At 38.2% G+C, this 15,815-nt stretch overlaps 1 pseudogene across 1 annotated transcript; it reads left to right on the top strand.

Annotated features, from left to right (window-relative positions):
- Positions 1 to 10,878: 10,878 nt before the first annotated feature.
- LOC309856814 (transforming protein RhoA pseudogene) lies at positions 10,879 to 11,392 on the top strand (annotated as a pseudogene). The gene has a single exon. The product of its transcript is annotated as a transforming protein RhoA pseudogene (transcript).
- Positions 11,393 to 15,815: the final 4,423 nt, after the last annotated feature.

The following is a 15,815-nucleotide window of genomic DNA, read 5'->3' as shown; positions in this document are numbered from 1 at the left end:
AAGAGGGTAAGAATTTCTAACTAGCAAATCAATGTTGATACTGCCAGTTCTGGGATCACACTTTGAGTAGCCCCACTCTAATCCATCCTTTTTCCCATACACTGTTGGCCAAGCCCATCTCCTTAAAACATAGCTCTATTTATGTCTCTGATGTTCACAGAATTTCTGTGGATCTCCATTCTCTAACAAATAAAATTCTCTTAATCCTGACAGAAAGGCTTTCTTCTGTTTTCTTAGCCCCACCTGCCTTCCTGCCTTATCTTCTATTTTTACTTTTCAATATGTTAGGTTGCATAGTCAGTCATACATACAAGAGATGTGGAATTAGATATCCTTGGGTTTGAATCCTATCTCCCCCATTTAAAGAGTGGGAATTTGGAGAAATTTTCCATTCCTGGAAGGTACCATGTTCTTTTCTACTTCAGGGCCCTCGTATATGCTATTCTTTCAGCCATCGACATTTGCTTTGGAAGACCTTCCCTGTTATATCATGTTGGAAGCACCCTGCACTTCTTTGTCACAAATAATACCACTTGCGTATGTAGTTGTTTTATGTTTATTTTCCCCATTTCTCCAAGAATAAAGAACACATATCTGTTCTGTTCACACCATATATCCCAATGTCTAGGGTAGTGTTTTTAACCTGCTTTGTTCACCTAACATTATATAATGAAAACATGACAGGAATTGCATTGAATCTATAGCTGGCTTTTGGTAGTATTGATATATTAACAATGTTAATGATTCTAATCCATGAACATGAGATAGCTTTTAATTTATTTGTGTCTCATATTTCTTAAATTATTGTCTCATAGTTTTCAGAGTAGAGTTCTTTCACCTCCTTAAATTTTTTTTTTAAGATTTTATTTTTTATTTGAGAGAGAGTGAGCATGAACATGGGGAAGGGCAAAGGGAAGAGGATAGAAGCAGATTCTCCACTGAGTGCAGAGCCTGACATGGGGCTTGATCTCAAGACCCTGAGATCATTCATTGAGCCAAAATCAAGAGTTACACACTTAACCATCCAGGTACCCCAAATCTTAAGTATTTTATTATATTTGATGCTATCGTAAATGGAATTGGTTTATGTTTTTTTTCAGAAAATTTATCTTTAGTGTATAGAAATGCTACTGATTTTGTATATTAATTTTATATTCTACACCTATACTGAACTCATTGATTTGATCTAACACTTCGTTGGATCTTCAGAATTTTCCAATATATAAAATCATTTCACCTACATACAGGGACAATTTTACTTCTCCCTTTCCAATTCTTTTTTTTTTTTAAGATTTTATTTATTTATTTATTTGAGAGTGAGAGAGAACAAGAGCAGGGGGAGGGGCAGAAGGAGAAAAGCAGACTTCCTGCTGAACAGGGAGCTGGACATGGGGCTTGATCCCAGGACTCTGGGATCATGACATGAGCAGATGGCAGATACTCTACTGACTGAGCTACCTAGGTGTCCCCCTTCCTTTCCAATTCTGATATCCTTTTATTTCTTTTCCTTGTGTGATTGTTCTAGGGAGGACTGCAGAATAGGAGTGGGAAGAGTAGGTATCCTTGTTTTGTTCCTGGTTTTAGAGGAAAAGTTTTCAATTCTTTAGCATTAAGTATAACGTTAGCTGTGGACTTGTCATATATGGTCTTTATTATGTTGAGATATGGTCTTTCTATACCTAATTTGTTAAATTTTATCATGAATAGATGTTAAATGTTGCTAAATGTTTTCTCTGTGTCTATTGAGATGATCATAGGATTATTTTCTTTCATTCTATTAATGTGGCCTATCACATTGATTGATTTGCATGTGTTGAAACATCCTTGCGTTTCAGGGGTAATTCACAATTTATTATGGTGAATGACAATTTCAATGTGCTTCTGAGGTTTGTCTGCTAGTAATTTGTTGAGAATTTTTGCATCTATATTTATCAGGGATATTGGCCTATAGTTTTCTTTTCTAATAGTGTTGTTTTGTGATTTGGTATCAAAATAATGCTGGCTCCATAAAATGAGTTTGGAATTATCTCTTCCTCTTTGATTTTTTGGAAGACTTTGAAAAGGATTGGTCTTAATTCTTTAAATTTTGGGGAAAATTCAGGTCTTTGGGTCCTGGGCTTTACTTAGTTGTGAGATTTCTTATTACTGATTCAATCTCTTTACTAGTAATTGGTCTATTCAGACTTTCTATTTCCTCCTCATTTAATCTTGCTAAGTCTAAGTTCTTCAAACAAGTGAGATAAAATTTGAAAGTTTATCAAAGAATTTGTCCATTTATTCTAGTTTGTTCAGTTTGTTGGCATATAGTTGTTCATAGTAGCTTCTTATTATCCTTTGAATTTTTGTGTTATCAGTTGTAATGTCTCATTTTTCATTTTGTTACTTACTTCGGGTCCTTTCTTTTTTTTCCCCTTGGTTAATCTAACTAAAGATTTGTGATGTTTATCTTGTGAAAGAACCAACTTTTAGTTTGCCTTTACTTTCCATCATTTTTCTATTATCTATATCTTTTATTTCTGCTGTAATCTTTATTATTTCCTTTCTTCTTCTAACTTTGGGGTCTGTTTGATTTTCTTTTTCTAATTTCTTAAGGCATAGAGTTGGATTCTTTATCTAAGATCTTTCTCACTTTTCAATGCAGACATTAATTGCCATAAACTTCCCTCCTAGAACTGCTTTTGCTACACCCTACAACCTCTGTTATGCTGTGTTTCCATTTTCAATTCTATCCAGAAACTTTTTTATTTCCCTTTTAATTTATTCTTTCATCCATTGACTGGTTAGAATAGTGCTGTTTAATTTTATGTATGTGTGAATATTCCAGTTTTCTTCTTGTTATTGATTTCTAGTTTAATGTCATTGTGGTCAGAGAAGATACTGGGGATGATTTCACTATTTTTGAAATTGCTAAGATTTGTTTTGTGGCTTAACATATGATCTATCCTAAAAACAAAACAAAACAAAAACAAAACAAAATACAACACAATACATTTCATGTGCACCTGAGAAGAATGTGTATTCTGCACTTGTTGGATAGAATGTTCCATTTTCTATTAGATCCATTTGGTCTGTAGTGTAGCTTAAACCCACTATTTCTTTATTGATTCTCTGTGGGAATCATCTGTCCATTGTTGTGAGTGAAGTATTAAAGTTCCCAACTACTATTGTATTATTGTTTATTTCTCCAGCTTGTTTTATTATTTTTTGCTTTATATATTTGGATGTTCCAATATTGAGTGCATAAGTAATGTTGTTATATCTTTTTGATGGATTGACCACTTTATCATTACATAATGAGCTTCTTTGACTCTTTTTACCATTTAAAAAAGTGTATTTTGTCTGATATAACTACCTCTGCTGTTTGTTTTTTGGTTTTTGTTATCATTTGTTTAAAATGTATTCTTCCATCTCTTCACTCTCAGCCTATGTGTGTTTTTAAGGCAAAAGTAAGTCTTTTGTGGGAAGCATATTCTTTTTTTTTTTAATATCCATCATCCATTCTATGTCTTTTAGTTACAAAATTTAATCAGTTCATACATAGTAATTACTGACAGGTAAGGACTTACTATTGTCATTTGCTTAATTGTTTTCTGATTGTTTTGTAAGATCTGTTTTTCCTTACTTGCTGTCTTTGTGTCATATCTTTTGGTATCAATATTTATGCTTTGGCTTCTTTATTGTGTTCTTGTATTAATATTGCAGGATTTTCTCTGGTTGTTACCCTGAGGCTTACATAAAATATCTTAAACTTATAACACCCTATTTTAAGCTTACAATAATTTAACTTCAATAGGATTAATAAACTTTACACTTTCACTTCTTTTCACCCTCATATTTGAAGTTGTTGTTATCATTTACAGTTTTTTAATATTGTGTAACTAATAACAGATTAATGTTGTTATGATTATTTTACCATGTTCTTTTTTAAAAAAATTAGATGAGTTATAAGTGAATTATGCACTACTATTACCATATTGCAGAACTTAACTATGACTATATATGTACTATCACCATTGAGATATATGCTACATTTTTTTCTGTTTTTATTATAGTAATTAACATTCTTTTACTTCCACTTAATGAACTCCCCTTAACATTTTTTGTAAGGCAGGTGTAGTGGTAATAAATTACTTCAGCTTTTGTTTGTATAAGAAAGTCTATCTCTCTTTCATTTCTGAAGGACAAGTTCACTGGATAAAGAACTATTGGTTGACAGGTACTTTTTTTTCAATATTTGAATATATCATCCCATTTTTTCCTGACCTAAAAAGTTTCTGTTAAGAATGCCACTGAAAGCCACTGATATTCTTACAGGATTTCTCTGTCTCCTCTTGATGTTCTTAAAATTATTTATTTTCCTTTGATTTTTGACAATTTAATTACAATGTCTTTGTGTAGCCCTATTTGGGTTAAGCTTATTTGGGATCCTTTGGGCATCATGGATCTGGATGTCCACTTCTATTTCAACTATTATTGCATCAAGTATACTTCCTATTACTTTCTCTTTTATTTCTGGAATTCTCATAATGCAAACATTGTTTCTTCTCATGGTGCCCCATAATTCCCACAGCCTTTTTACACCCTTTTTCATTATTTTTTTTGTTGTTCCTCTGACTATGTAATTTCCAATGTCTTATTCTCCAGGTTATTGATTAGGTTATGATTAGGTCTGTTTTGAAACTGTTGAATTATTCAGTTCAGTTATTTTATTTTTTAACTCTAGGATTTCTGTTTGGTGCTAATTGATGGTTGCCATTTCCTTTTCAAACTTCTTGGTTTGTTTACGCATTGTTTTCTTAATTTTGTTTAGTTGTTTGGTTGTTTTCTTGCAGGTCATTAAACTACATTGAGAACATTATTCTGAATTATTTGTCATAGTTCATAGATCTCCATTTCTTTAGGGCTAATTATTGGAACTTTATTAGATTCCTTTGGTTGTGCTATTTTTACTTGGATTTCCATGATCCTTGATTCCTTTTTGCTCATTTTGAATAATCAGTTTCATCTTCCAACTTTACAATTTTACTTTGGCAGAGACAGTTCTTCACCTGATAGCTCAGTTTGGGATTTTGATTGTACCTGCTGAGAATGTCCTGGGGCATGTGTGGCTTGCAATTATGGCCTATTTTTAGTGAGGCAACTGTTTGAACTCTGAGGACAGAGATGGCAGAATGTGCTGCTGACTGAGAAGAGTTGAATAGGATTGCTAGCTTTGTTCCATACCTAAGTGAGGCTCTACTATGGGCAGGCTTCTGGGCAGGCTTCCTAGATGGCTAACTGAGTACTATTATTAATATAGTAAGTGGGGCTATGAATTAACTTCCTTGGCCTGTTAGGGCAGCAGGATGGGACCCAGAGCCTGTATATCTCATTGTTTAGGGATGTTAATAACATCAGGGTGTGCACCAACTTCCCTGGTTATGCAAGGCAACTGGTTTTGTTCTGCAGATGAGGGAAGCCACAAGCTGTGTCATCCATTCTAGTGTCACTGTATGTAGGAATATTAAGGAGTTAATACAGCTTCTTATTTGCAATGGTAAGGACCCTTGTCAAAGAAGCTATAGGCTGTATTCAGTGATGAGTATGGTTACAAGGTAGATTCCTTGCCCAGGTGTAGTGAGAGAAGCATCTCTAAAGTTGGTAAATAATTTTGTTGTCTTAATTCAAGTTGATTCAACCCCAAATTTCCTCTTTCAACTAAGGAACTAACTTTGCTCTGTACAATATTGGCTCTGCCCACCCACATCTTAGCTCAAATGTTGTGGACCACACAGCTTCCAGGAGTTGTGTCCAGCCCTTCTGGGAAGTTGGGACCAGAAGACACCTTCCGCAGTTGCTGTAGCTGTGATTCAACTTCATATCTAGGAGGATGGGAAGGGTCCACTCCAGACTATTCTCTGTATTGCTGGATATTGCTAATACAGAAACTGAGAAAATAACAAACAATAACAGATATTGAGGAGAATGTAGGGCAATGGGAACAATAATTTCTTTAATTTCCTGGTTGACCCATTCATTCTTAAGCAGGATGCTCATTAACCTCTAAGTGTTTTAGTTTCTTCTAAATTTATTCTTGTGAATAAAGTTGCAAAACATTATGTTCTAAAAATATGCAGGGGATAATCTTAATATTTGGGGACCAGTTGAGACCTGGTTTGTGACCCAGTAATAGGTCTATTCTGGGGAAAGTTTCATGTGCACTCAAGAAGAATGAGTATACTGCTGTTCTGATGCAACATTCTGTATATATCTGTGAAGTCCATCTCGTCCAGTGTGTCATTCAAAGCCCTTGTTTCTTTGTTGATCTTCTTAGATGCTCTGCCCATTGCTGTGGGTGGGGTGTTGAAGTCCCCTGCTATTGATATAGAATTATCAATGTGTTGCTTCACTTTGGTTACTAATTGGCTTATATAATTGGCTGCTCCCATGTTGGGGGCATAAATATTTAGAATTGTTATATCTTCTTGTTGGATAGATCTGTTAAGTATGGTATAGTGTCCCTTTCAATCTCTTACTAAAATCTTTGGTTTAAAATCTAATTTGTCTTTGGGGCACCTGGGTGGTTCAGTGGGTTAAAGCCTCTGCCTTCAGCTTAGGTCATGATCTCAGGGTCCTGGGATCAAGCCCCGCATTGGGCTCTCTGCTCCACAGGGAGCCTGCTTTCTCCTCTCTCTCTCTCTGCCTGCCTCTCTGTCTACTGGTGATCTCTGTCTTTCAAATAAATAAATAAAAATCTTTAAAAAAAAATCTAATTTGTCTTATATGAGGATTTCTACCCCCAACTTTCTTTTGAAGTCCATTAGTGTGATAAATTGTTCTCCACTCCTCACTTTCAGTCTGGAGGAGACTTTAGGTCTAAAATGAGTCTCTTGTACGGACCCCTGAGTGGCTCAGTCAGTTATGCAGCTTCTTCTGGCTTGGGTCATGATGCCAGAATCCTGGGATCAAGTCCCACATCAGGCTCCCTGCTCAGCAGGGAGACTATTTTTCCCTCTTCTGCCTGCTGCTCCCTCTGCTTGTGCTCTCTTTCTCTGTCAAATAAATAAATTAAATATTTTAAAAATAAAATGAGTCTCTTGTATATGGAAAGCATATGGATGGGTCTTGCCTTTTTATCCAATTTGATACCCTATGTCTTTTGATTGAAGCATTTAGCTCATTTACATTCAGAGTAACCATTGAAAGATGTGAATTTAGTGCCATTGTATTGCCTATAAACTCTCTGTTTCTGTTGATCATCTGTGTTTCTTTCTGGTCTATATTATTCTTGGAGTCTCTCTTCCCTTACAGTATCCCCCTTAATATTTCTTTCTGGGCTGGCTTGGTGGTCACATATTCTTTCAGTTTCTGTCTGTCCTGGAAGATCTTTATCTCTCCTTCCATTCTGAATGACAGCCTTGCTAGATAAAGTATTCTGGGTTGCATATTCTCTTCATTTAATATCCTCAGTATATCATGCCTGCCCTTTCTGGACTGTCAGGTTTCTTTGGATAGGTCTGATGTTATTCTGATATTCCTCCCTCTGTACATAAGGAATCGCCTCTTCCTAGATGTTTCCATGATAGCTTCTTTTTTCTCTAAGATCTGCAAGCTTCATTATTATATGTTGGGGTGTTAATCTATTTTTATTGATTTGGGGAGGTGTCCTTTCTGCCTCTAGGACATGAACACTTATTTTCTTCCCCAGATTAGGGAAGTTCTCAGCCATGATTTTTTCAAATATAATTTCTGGCCCTCTCTCTCTCTACTCCCTCAGGCATGCCAGTATTTCTGATGGTTTTTTTTTTTTTTTCTTTTCAGGGCATCATTAAATTCCTGAAGTCTTTCTTCATGGGCCCTGAGTTGTCTTTTCCCTTTTCCTCAACTTCCTTATTCTCTCTTCTCACTGACTCTAGCTGTTAGAGAATCCAATTTAGACTGCATCTCATTCATAGCATTTTTAAGTTTAGCTTTATTAGATCTCACTTATGCCCTTAGAGATTCTGTAGTGTCACTTATGATTTTTCAAGCCTAGCTATTAAGTTCATAATTGCTATCCTGAAAGTCCATCCCTGACATCTTATATCTATATCCATTAGCTCTGTAGCAGAGAACATTGCTGTGGCAAAGAACATTGCCTCTGTTTTTTTTTTTTTTCTTTTGTTGTAAATTCCTCCTTCTAGTCATTTTGTGCAGAGAAAGATGGGTGAACAAGTGAGCAGAGTCCAAAATATCAAGCATGATCCAAGTGAAATACACACTAGACAAATCTAAAGAGGTCAGAAGCCGCAACAAAAAAGCAAACAAAACCAAAATGAAATAAGAAAAGAAAAACAAAAAAAGGGGGCAAAGAGACTATAAACTCTCAGTGTGGACAAAGCAGGGTGATTCTCTTTTCCCTGATTGAATTTTGGTCTCTGTGTTAGAAGAATCTGCATTCCAAATTTGCAAAGAAAGCAAAACTCTGTATATATATTTGAATAGAGTGAAAAAAGGACTAAAATGAAGCATTTATCTATAAAATGTAGGTTTAAAAAATAAAAAATCAACTTCAAAACACAAGTTGGGGGGCGCCTGGGTGGCTCAGTGGGTTAAGCCTCTGCCTTCAGCTCATGTCATGATCTCAGGGTCCTAGGATTGAGCCCCGCATCAGGCTCTCTGCTCAGCAGGGAGCCTGCTACCTCCTCTCTCTCTGCCTACTTGTGATCTCTCTGTCAAATAAATAAATCTTAAAAAAAAAACACAAGTTGGTACAATAAGAATGTAGTTGGAATGGTGGAAAGGTACAAAAAATTGGAAAATTTTAGACTGAAAGATAAATGAATTGTGAGAAAACTTCAGGAGCTATATATACTATTTTCCCTGGCACTGTAGTTTTACAGTCTTGTGGGATCTGTAAGCTTGTTTTCTACTTGTTCTTCCAGTCTGTCTTCTGGGTGAGGGCCCTGCAGTGTTGCTTTTCAAGTGTCTTTGCCTGGGTGGAGTTGTCTCACCCTTTGTCAGGTGGTGAACTCACTGGAAGCTGGTTCTCTATGTGACCTTTGTTCCCTGGAGGTTTTCTACACCTCTTTAGATCAGAGTAAATATGGCCAAACCTGTATTTATGGCCAGAGCTGAGAAATCATGCTCACCCCCCCTTTAATAAACCCTCTGTGACAAACAGTTTTCACTTTTGTGTATGCCAAACTCCACAGTCTTGCAATGTTTGCCTACTGTAATCCTGCCCATTGGTGGGGGGCAGGGCCCTTTGTGTGCCCAGGAACTGAGATTGGTTGTGGGCTTATGAGTGTACCCACTCTTCTGCTCTGTGGGGAGTATTAGGTGTCACCTTACTGTCCTTTCTGGGGACACCATCGCCCTGAGAGTTATTGCCTAGTCATGGGTATAGCCATTTTACCTCTCCCAGGGGAAGGCAAATGGCCTGCATACTCCAGTCCTTTTCAAGGTGCTCAGGCAAATAGCAGTCAACCAACTCACCCAGCTCATGATTAATGGCCACCCAAGCTGAATGTCCCCTCCTGGTCTTGCTGATTGTGACCCATTTCCCTGCTTCCCTGCTTGGGCACTCTACTGGATCAGGCATCCCCATTAGTTCTGTGTCTCCTCAGATCCTGAGACCACAATAATGAACCAAGAACTCTCAACTTTTTATCCCCAGAGCTTCTTTCAGAAAGAGATGTCTCTCACTGGAGCAGATTTCTAAGAGTTTTGATTTTGCACTCCAGTGTTGTATCCCTTTCCAGTAGCCAGCTTATGGAGGCTCCCCCTCTGTTTGTCTTCTGATATCTTCTCCAGAGATTCATGACTCCATACCTCTTACTTTGAAAAAGCAGTCACTTTTTTACTTACAGAGTTCCATATATATTTTCTTACATCTCAGGCTGAATTCATGGGTGTTCAGAAAAGTTTGATAGATACCTGCTAAATTCAAGGGACCAAATGAAATGAGGTCCCCCTACTCTTCCACCACCTTGCCAAGTCCCCTGTCCATTGTTTAAATCTCACTTTTTCATTTTTTCATTCATTTTTTTTCATTTCACTTTTTAATTTTTCATTATCTCACTTTTTCATTTTATTAGTTATTGTGTTATATATGTGATATGGAATGTGTCATCTTTTATGGAAATTGTGATAAGAAGTATATCACTCTTTCCCATCCATGACTGCCCTTGCTCACTGGTGCTCCCTGCTTCCCACCTGCCACCCTCAGGAGGTTATCTTGTTAATCTGCTGCCATCTCCTTAGCCACCTGCCCTTCTCTGATCTTGCCACTTGCAGACAGGTCTCCTTGGCCCAGAGAGGCCAGAATCTGAGTCATCACCTGATTGCCTTTCATCTGAGAAGTTCAAGGCACTTGTGGAATTTCTGCCACACAGGCCGTGGGTCTTGTAGCACATTTGTTTTTTTTTTAAATATTTTATTTATTTATTGACAGAGAGAAATCACAAGTAGATGGAGAGGCAGGCAGAGAGAGAGAGAGAGGGAAGCAGGCTTCCTACTGAGCAGAGAGCCTGATGCGGGACTCGATCCCAGGACCCTGAGATCATGAACTGAGCCGAAGGCAGCGGCTTAACCCACTGAGCCACCCAGGCGCCCACTTGTAGCACATTTGTAAGCATGGTTGTCATCTGGAAGGAACTGGTGATTATTGGTGGTGGAACCTGTGGTAAGACTTGTGGGTCACCTGGGTGGTTCAGTGGGTTAAGCCTCTCCTTCGGCTCAGGTCATGATCTCAGGGTCCTGGGATTGAGCCCCATTTTGGACCCTCTACTCAGTGGGGAGCCTGCTTCCCCCTCTCTCTCTGCCTGCCTCTCTGCCTACTTGTGATCTCTCTCTCTCTCTCTCTCTCTCTGTCAAAGTGTTATGTACCCACAGTGTTTGAAAACTATATGGCAGATATTGAAGTTGATGGAAATTGGGTAGAGTTGGCTTTGTGGGATACAGCTGGGCAGGAAGATTATCACCACTTGAAGCCTCTCTCCTATCCAGACACTGATGTTATACTGATGTGTTTCTCCATTGACAGCCATGATAGTTTAGAAAACATCCCATAAAAATGGACCCCAGAAGTCAAGCACTTTTGTCCCAACCTGCCCATCATCCTGGTTGAGAATAAGAAGGATCTTCAGAATGATGAGCACACAAGTTGGGAGCTTGCCAAGATGAAGCAGGAGCTGGTGAAGCTAGAAGAAGGCAGAGATATAGCAAACAGGATTGGCGCTTTTGGGTACATGGAGTGTTCAGCAAAGACTGAAGACAGAGTGAGGAGGTTTTTGAAATGATCATGAGAGCTGCTTTGCAAGCCAGATGTACGAAGAAAAAATATGGGTATTTTGTCTTGTGAAACCCTGTTGCAAGCACAGCCTTCATGCAGTTAATTTTGAAGTGCTGTTCATTAATCTTAGTGTATGATTACTGGCATTTTTTCATTTATTTATAATTTACCTAAGATTACAAATCAGAAGTCAACTTGTTACCAGTATTTAGAAGCCAACCATGATTGTTAATGATGTCCAACTCACCTGGCCACCGAGGTCCTTCTGACAGCCCTCCTCTGTACTCCCACAAGACACACCAGGTGCTAATTAAAGGAATTTATTAACTTCTTGCTTCTTTTTAGAAAGAGAAACAGTTGTTAACTTTTGTGAATTAGGCTGCTACTACTTTATACTAACATGTCCTGCCTGTCATCTGTCAGCTGCAAGGTACTATGTTGAGTCCCTACTTCAGAGCCAGTTTTTTTAAAATGCTCATTCAGAAAGACCCAAGTCCATGCAGCTGTGACAGTTACAGTTCTGTGGGTTCGTGTTAGTTGCCTTATAGTTACTCTGTAATTAGTACCACTTAATGTATGTTACCAAAAAATAAACATATCTACCCCAGACTAGATGTAGTATTTTTGTATGATTGGATTTCCTAATACAGATATTTGTTATCCTTGCAGAAATTGTATTTTTTTAAAGAAGGTATGTTTGAAAATAAAGTCAGACAGAAAATTTAAAAAAATAAAAAAGAAGTACATCACATGGAAAAGGTGCATCTAATAAAACATGTAATAATTTGCAAGATGGTGAAGAAGTAGCAGGCTGAGACTACATCAGGTAGCAGGAGATCAGCTAGATAGCTTATCTAAACATTGCAAACACCTACAAATCCAATGGGAGATCAAAGAGAAGAAGAACAGCAATTCTAGAAACAGAAAATCAACCACTTTCTGAAAGGTAGGACTGGCAGAGAAGTGAATCCAAAGCGACAGGAAGGTAGACTGCGGGGGGGAGGGGCCGGCTCCCAGTAAGCGGCGGAGCAATGGAGCACAAAATCAGGACTTTTAAAAGTCTGTTCTGCTGAGGGACATCGCTCCAGAGGCTAAACTGGGGTGAAGCCCACACGGGGTCAGTGAGGCCCCAGGTCCTGCAGGGTCACAGAAGGATCGGGGTGTCTGAGTGTCACAGAGCTTGCAGGTATTAGAATGGGGAAGCCAGCTATAGAGACAGAGCCAAGGAGTGAGCTCTCAGCTCGGGGTTACCTTGAACTGGTCCCAGGCTGGGTGAGCTCAGAGCATGGCCAGAGGCCAGGGAGATGGGAGTTATTGGGCGCTAATCTGCGGGTGCACTGAGGAGTGGGGCCATAAGCTCTTGGCTCCTCCAGGCCAGAGACTGGGAGGCCGCCATTTTCATTCCCGTCCTCCAGAACTCTACGGAAAGTGTTCAGGGAACAAAAGCACCCAAAAGTAAACCTGAGCGGATTACTGAGCCTGGCCCCTGGTAAGGGTGGTGCAATTCCGCCTGGGGCAAAGACACTTAAGAATTGCTACAACAGGCCCCTCCCCCAGAAGATCAACAAGAAATCCAGCCAGGACCAAGTTCAACTACCAAGGAGTGCAGGTTCAATACCAAGGAGAGCAGCGGAATTCCAGAGGAAGAGAAAGCAAAGCATGAGGGTCATGGCTTTCTCCCCATGATTCTTTAGTCTTGCAGTTAATTTTTTTATAGTTTTTTCTTCTTCTGCTAAATATTTTTTAACTTTTACCCTTTTCTTTTTTAACGTTTTTTAACTAGTTTATCATATATATATATATATGTATATATATATATATATATATAATATTTTTTTCTTTATTTCTTTTCTTTTTTGATTGTTTCTTTTTTATTTTTTACATGTTTTTATCTTCTTTCTCCCCCCCACAATTTGGGGTCTCTTCTGATTTGGTTAAAGCATATTTTTCCTGGGGTCTTTACCACCCTTTTAGTATTTTACTTGCTCCTTCATATACTCTTATCTGGACAAAATGAAAAGGCGTAAAAATTCAACACACAAAAAAAGAACAAGAGGCAGTACCAAAGGCTAGGGACCTAATCAATATAGACGTTGGTAACATGTCAGATCTAGAGTTCAGAATGATGATTCTCAAGGTTTAGCCGGGCTCGAAAAAAGCATGGATGATATTAGAGAAACCCTCTTGGGAGATATAAAAGCCCTTTCTGGAGAAATAAAAGAACTAAAATCTAACCAAGTTGAAATCAAAAAAGCTATTAATGAGGAGCAATAAAAAATGGAGGCTCTCAATGCTAGGAGAAATGAGGCAGAAGAAAGAATTAGTGATATAGAAGACCAAATAACAGAGAAAAAAGAAGCTGAGAAAAAGAGGGACAAACAACTAGGGGACCATGAGGGGAGAATTCGAGAGATAAGTGACACCATAAGACGAAACAACATTAGAATAATTGGGATTCCAGAAGAAGAAGAAAGAGAGAGGGGAGCAGAAGGTATATTGGAAAGAATTATTGGAGAGAATTTCCCTAATATGGCAAAGGGAACAAGCATCAAAATCCAGGAGGTGCAGAGAACGCCCTTCAAAATCAACAAGAATAGGTCCATACCCCGTCACCTAATAGTAAAATTTACAAGTCTTAGTGACAAAGAGAAAATCCTGAAAGCAGCCTGGGAACAGAAATCTGTAACATACAATGGTAAAAATATTAGATTGGCAGCAGACTTATCCACAGAGACCTGGCAGGCCAGAAAGCCCTGGCAGGATATATTCAGAGCACTAAACGAGAAAAACATGCAGCCAAGAATACTATATCCAGCTAGGTTATTATTGAAAACAGAAGGAGAGATAAAAAGCTTCCAGGACAAACAAAAACTGAAAGAATTTTTTTATATGTTTGCCTTTTTCGTGTGTGTTGAGTTTGAGGAGTTCATTATAGATCCTGGAAATCAACCTTTTGTCTGTACTGTCATTTGCAAATATCTTCTCCCATTCTGTGGGTTGCCTCTTTGTTTTCTTGACTGTTTCCTTTGCTGTGCAGAAGCTTTTGATTGTGATGAAGTCCCAAAAGTTTATTTTCGCTTTTCTTTCCTTTGCCTATGGAGACATATCTTGAAAGAAGTTGCTGTGGCTGATATCGAAGAGATTACTGCCTATGGTCTCCTCTAGGATTCTGATGGATTCCTGTCTCACGTTGAGGTCTTTTATCCATTTTGAGTTTATCTTTGTGTATGGTGTAAGAGAATGGTCAAATTTCATTCTTCTACATATAGCTGTCCAGTTTTCCCAGCACCATTCATTGAAGAGACTGTCTTTTTACCACTGTATATTTTTTCCTGTTTTGTTGAAGATTAATTGACCAAAGAGTTGAGGGTCCATACCTGGGCTCTCTACTCTTTTCCAATGGTCTATGTGTCTGTTTTTATGCCAGTACCATGCTGTCTTGGTGATCACAGCTTTGTAATAAAGCTTGAAATCAGGTAACGTGATGCCCCCAGCTTTATTTTTGTTTTTAAACATTTCCTTAGTGATTTGGGGTCTCTTCTGATTCCATACAAATTTTAGGATTATTTGCTCTAGCTCTTTGAAGAATACCGGTGGAATTTTGTCGGCATGGCATTAAAAGTATAGATTGCTCTAGGCAGCATAGACATTTTAACAATGTTTATTCTTCCAATCTAAGAACATGGAATGGTCTTCCATCTTTTTGTGTCTTCTTCAATTTCTTTCATGAGTGTTCTGTAGTTCCTCGAGGACAGATCCTTTACCTCTTTGGTTAGATTTATTCCCAGGTATCTTATTGTTCTTGGTGCTATAGTAAATGGAATCGATTCTCTAATTTCCCTTTCTGTATTTTCATTGTTAGTGTATAAGAGCCACTGATTTCTGCACATTGACTTTGTATCCTGCCATGTTGCTGAATTGCTGTATGTGTTCTAGTAGTTTGGGGGTGGAGTCTTTTGGGTTTTCCATATAAAGAATCATGTCATCTGCAAAGAGAGAGAGTTTGAATTCTTCATTACCAATTTGGATACCTTTTATTTCTCTTTGTTGTCTGATTGCTGTTGCTGGGAAGAAGATATGAACAGACACTTCTCCAATCAAGACATAAAAATGGCTATCAGACACATGAAAAAATGTTTATCATCATTAGCCCTCAGGGAGATTCAAATTAAAACCACATTGAGATATCACCTTACACCAGTTAGAATGGCCAAAATTAACAAAACAGGAAACAACATATGTTGGAGAGGATGTGGAGAAAGGGGAACCCTCTTACACTGTTGGTGGGAATGCAGGTTGGTGCAGCCTCTTTGGAGAACAGTGTGAAGATTCCTCAAGAAATTAAAAATAGAACTTCCCTATGACCCTGCAATTGCACTCCCGGGTATTTACCCCAAAGATACAGATGTCATGAGAAGAAGGGCCATCTCTACCCCAATGTTTATAGCAGCAATGGGCATGGTCGCCAAACTATGGAAAGAGACAAGATGCCCTTCACTGGACGAATGGATAAGGAAGATGTGGTCCATATACACTATGGAGTATTATGCCTTCATCAGAA

Source organism: Mustela nivalis, assembly GCF_964662115.1.
Source record: "Mustela nivalis genome assembly, chromosome: X".
In the NCBI taxonomy this organism is placed as follows: Eukaryota; Metazoa; Chordata; class Mammalia; order Carnivora; family Mustelidae; genus Mustela; species Mustela nivalis.
The sequence above is the reverse complement of the archived record's forward strand: the minus strand, read 5'-3'. Positions and strand labels throughout refer to the sequence as shown.